The sequence below is a fragment of the Triticum aestivum genome, chromosome 6D (assembly GCF_018294505.1).
Source record: "Triticum aestivum cultivar Chinese Spring chromosome 6D, IWGSC CS RefSeq v2.1, whole genome shotgun sequence".
Taxonomy (NCBI): Eukaryota; Viridiplantae; Streptophyta; class Magnoliopsida; order Poales; family Poaceae; genus Triticum; species Triticum aestivum.
This window is the reverse complement of record NC_057811.1, coordinates 64,522,350-64,526,770: the sequence shown is the minus strand read 5'-3', so window position 1 is coordinate 64,526,770 and position 4,421 is coordinate 64,522,350.

The following is a 4,421-nucleotide window of genomic DNA, read 5'->3' as shown; positions in this document are numbered from 1 at the left end:
CACGACACCCCGACACGACACCCCGGCACGACACCCCGACCCCGACACCCTGACACCACACCCACCCTTACCCCAACCACCGACACCCTGACACCACACCCCGACCCACACCCCGACCTCGACCCCGACACCCTGACAGGGTCCTATATTTGTGAATTATTAGTTAGGTCATATATTTTTCGATTTTGTTATGAAAACATCATATATAATTGTGTTGATCGGGTAGATTTAAATGTGCAGTTGTTTCATCGCTGCGAGGTTTGGTGGTCGACGACCTCGCTGTGCGTTTGACGAGCTCTGCCCCTTCGTTCGTGGCTGAGCACAAATGACATGTCCTCCTCCACCGTTAATTATTTGCTCTGTTCCGGTGTTCGTGCCGATGAAACTTGATAGCTAGCTATATATGTGTCTTGAATCATCAGTATGCGTAACCAATATGTGTCTCCCGTTCGAAAGCGTCATAGTTATAAATATGCATGCATTTGCATATTTATAACCTTGATTCTTTCGAATTGTCCAACGATATCCATGGACAGCCCGAGTATGTTTAGATTGGGTTCGTTTTCCCATATGCTTTGCTCCGGATCTGACGCATAAGTTTCGTCAGTGCCTCCCCTGTTGTTCTCCGGGTACACATCCTCTCTGTTTATTGCAGAGACGTGTATCAGGAGAACAGCGGGGAGGTGCTGCCGAAATTTTGCGTAGGATCCGGAGCATAGCATGGGAAAATGAACCCAATCTAAACATACTCGGGTGGGATTAGGACCTATCATTACCTATTAGAGTGTAGGTTGCATGGACGTAATAAAATTGACAAAGTAGATCAACCGATGAATATATACATGGTGAATTATATATATATATTTGTTGTGTGTCTAGTAGCTCTGAAAGTCAAGATGAGTGATCGTGCGTGGATGTACACCGGTCACACTGGTCAGAACAAATGGAGCACTGAATGGTTCACAAAAACCAAGGGGTTTGTGCGAGCCGCATTTGCAAATGGCCAGAGGAAAACCTGGTGCCCCTCTTTATGGTGCGGCAATTGGGAAAAGAGGACAGAGGCTGAAATGGGCAAACACCTGCAGAAGAGTGGTTTTACGCCCGATTATACGGTGTGGACATTTCATGGTGAGTCTGCCCAACGTGACCGAGCTGAGGTGGATCGTCGTCGCACCGACGAGCATGGTACCGGGATGGAAAACATGGTGCAAGACTTCGATGATGCTCGGGATTCAGACGAGGAGATGGAGGAATCTGCAAAGGCCTTCAATGAAATGTTGGAGTCTTCAAAACGTCCGCTCCATGAGCACACTGAGCTTTGTCAGTTGGATGCCATCTCACAAGTAATGGCTCTGAAGGCTCAGTTCAACTTGGGCAGAGAATGCTACGATGCAATGATGACAGTATTTGGACGCTTTCTACCCAAAGGCCATGTAATGCCTGCAAACCTGTACCAGTCGGACAAAATCCTCCGTGCACTGAAGATGCCCTATGATAAGATACATGTCTGTGAGAAAGGATGTGTCTTGTTTAGGCTTGACTATGCGGACTTGAACTATTGTCCCATTTGCAAGTCTTAGGTATGTTGTGGTAGACAACGGTATGGGTGAGAAGACACAGACCAAAATGGTCGAAGAGACGGCCAGACAGATGACAAATGTCCTGTTAGTGTTCTTCGGTATATGCCAATCGTACCAAGACTTCAACGTCTTTTCATGGTCGAAGAGACGGCCAGACAGATGACATGGCACAAAACGGGCAAAAGAACCGAACTAGATGCAGATGGGAATCTGATGATTGTACACACATCGGATGGTGTTGCGTGGAAAAAGTTTGATGAATTACATGTTGACAAAGCGGCAGATCCGAGGCATCCTCGAGTCGGCATCAGCACGGATGGGTTCAGTGTGTTTGGTATGACGGCAACCCAATACAGTTGTTGGCCCGTATTTGTCTTTCCACTCAATCTCCCCCCCGGACAGATTATGCAAAGAAAGAACATTTTCCTGACGTTGATAATTCCAGGGCCCAACTATCCGGGGAAAAATATGAATGTGTACATGCAGCCGCTTAAGGACGAATTGCAAGAAGCCTGGGATAATGGGTTCAAGACATACGACGCCTATAGCAAACGGAACTTCATAATGCGTGTCTGGTACATGTACTCGACGCATGACTTGCCGGCGTATGCGCTATTCGTTGGCTGGTGTGTGCATGGAAGGTTCCCGTGCCCCACATGCAAGGGAGCTCTTGAGTTTCATTGGCTTCAGGCCGGTCGCAAGTTTTCTTGCTTCGACATGCATAGACAGTTCCTGAATCCTCGCCATAAGTTCAGGAAAGACAAGAAGAACTTCATTAGAGGTAGAGTTGTCAAAAACTCTGCACCACCTGCATTGACAGGCCTACAGACCCTGGATCAGTTAAACGCTCCCGCGCCAGATCCAGAGCGTCCATGGTACTTCAAGGGGTATAATTCTAAGCACGCCTGGACTCACAAAACATGCTTATGGGATCTGCCTTACTTCAAAGACCTCCTTTGCCCACACAACATCAACGTGATGTACACTGAGAAGAATATCGCCGAGGCACTTTTTGGTACATTGTTCGGCATAGATGGGAAGTCAAAGGATAATACTAAGGCTAGAGTCGATCTGGAGGCGCTATGTGATAGGCCGTTACAAAACATGAAAGAACCGAAAGGAAAGCAGAACTGGACGAAGCCAAAGGCATGGTTCAATCTTGGAAGGCCAGCTATGAGGGAAATTATCTTGTGGGTGAAAATGCAGTTGATGTTCCCCAATGGGTATGCAGCGAATCTAAAGAGGGGAGCCAGTCTTGATAAATTGAAGATATTTGGTCTCAAGAGTCATGATTGGCACATATGGATTGAGCGGGTAATGCCGGTGATGTTGCGTGGCTTCATCCCTGAGGATGAATGGCTAGTACTGGCAGAACTCAGCTATTTCTTCCGTGTTCTTTGTGCGAAAGAACTATCGCCTGGCGTGCTAGAAGAAATGGAAGAGTTGGCGCGGAGTTGATCTGCAAGTTAGAGAAGATCTTTCCACCGGGCTTCTTTAATCCAATGCAACATTTGATTTTGCATCTCCCGACCGAGGCAAGATTGGGGGGGCCCATGCAAAATCGTTGGTGCTACCCAACTGAGAGGATGCAGAAGACGCTTTGACAAAAATGTAAAAATAAACGTAGAATTGAAGCATCGATGGCTGAGGCATTCATCACTGAGGAGGTGGCAAACTTCGTGACAGCACACTACGAAGCCAAAAATCGTCATTTGGATAATTCGAAGCCTCGGTACAATGCTGACGACCCTAAAAAGGGTGGATCCAACCTCAGCCTATTCAAAGGGAATCTCGCACCAGCCAGTGTTTCAAATCCAGTATCTTTGGATAACGAACAATGGCGGACCATTTCGTTGTATATCTTCAACAACCTGATAGAAGTGCGGCCGTACATCGAGTAAGTTCTCGGTACATTGTTTCGCAACTTCTATTTCCTTTGAACTGCTCTTATTCCTGGATATTTCATACAGTCGATACGTCGCCTTATTCTCGTATGGAGCGGTGATCCAAAAGGATTCTGTCGAAGAGTATGAGCTTCTCGCAAAGCAAGGAGGCGGCTATCCCGGTTTCATCTCTTGGTTCAAACAAACGGTAATTTCTATTAGACAATTTCATTTCATTCGCTAATTTGTGCATAATGCAACAATCCTTTCATATTAAACTTGTAGGCTAATTCAGAGTCTATGGACGCCGAATTGAGACAAGTCGCTAATGGTTTTGACTATAAGGTCCGTTCATTTGACAAATACGACATCAACGGGTATCGCTTTCGTACCTATGGCAAAGAGCTATCTATGGCCGACCGAAAGTCTACAAATTGTTGTGTATCTGCTATCGGCGAAGGAGGTACCGAGTATTATGGGAGAGTTGAAGCAATTTATGAACTTCTATTCTATGGTGAAAACCCACCGAATGTCATAGTCTTCAAATGTTATTGGTTTCAGCCGAAGGAGACTAGAAGGACTCATGAACATATAGGGCTAGTTGAAATCAACCAAAGCACCCATTTAGATGTTCCTGATGTCTATATTACGGCTCAACAGGCGACCCAAGTATTCTATCTACCGTGGGCCTGCCAAACTAATCCAAATCTGAAAGGTTGGGATGTCGTTTATGAAGTGCCGCCACGTGCTAGAATTTCTCCCCCAAAGGAAGGGGATTATGAACCTCACATTAACCCAGACACATATGAAGGAGAATTCTTCCAAGAGACACGTCTTTCCAAAAAGCGTTTCAAGAACCGCTATACTTCACCCCAAAACATTGAAGTAGACAGCGACAGTGAATCCGAGATCACCCCAGAGGAGGAACAAGAAGAGCCGGAACAAGAAGAGGTTACTG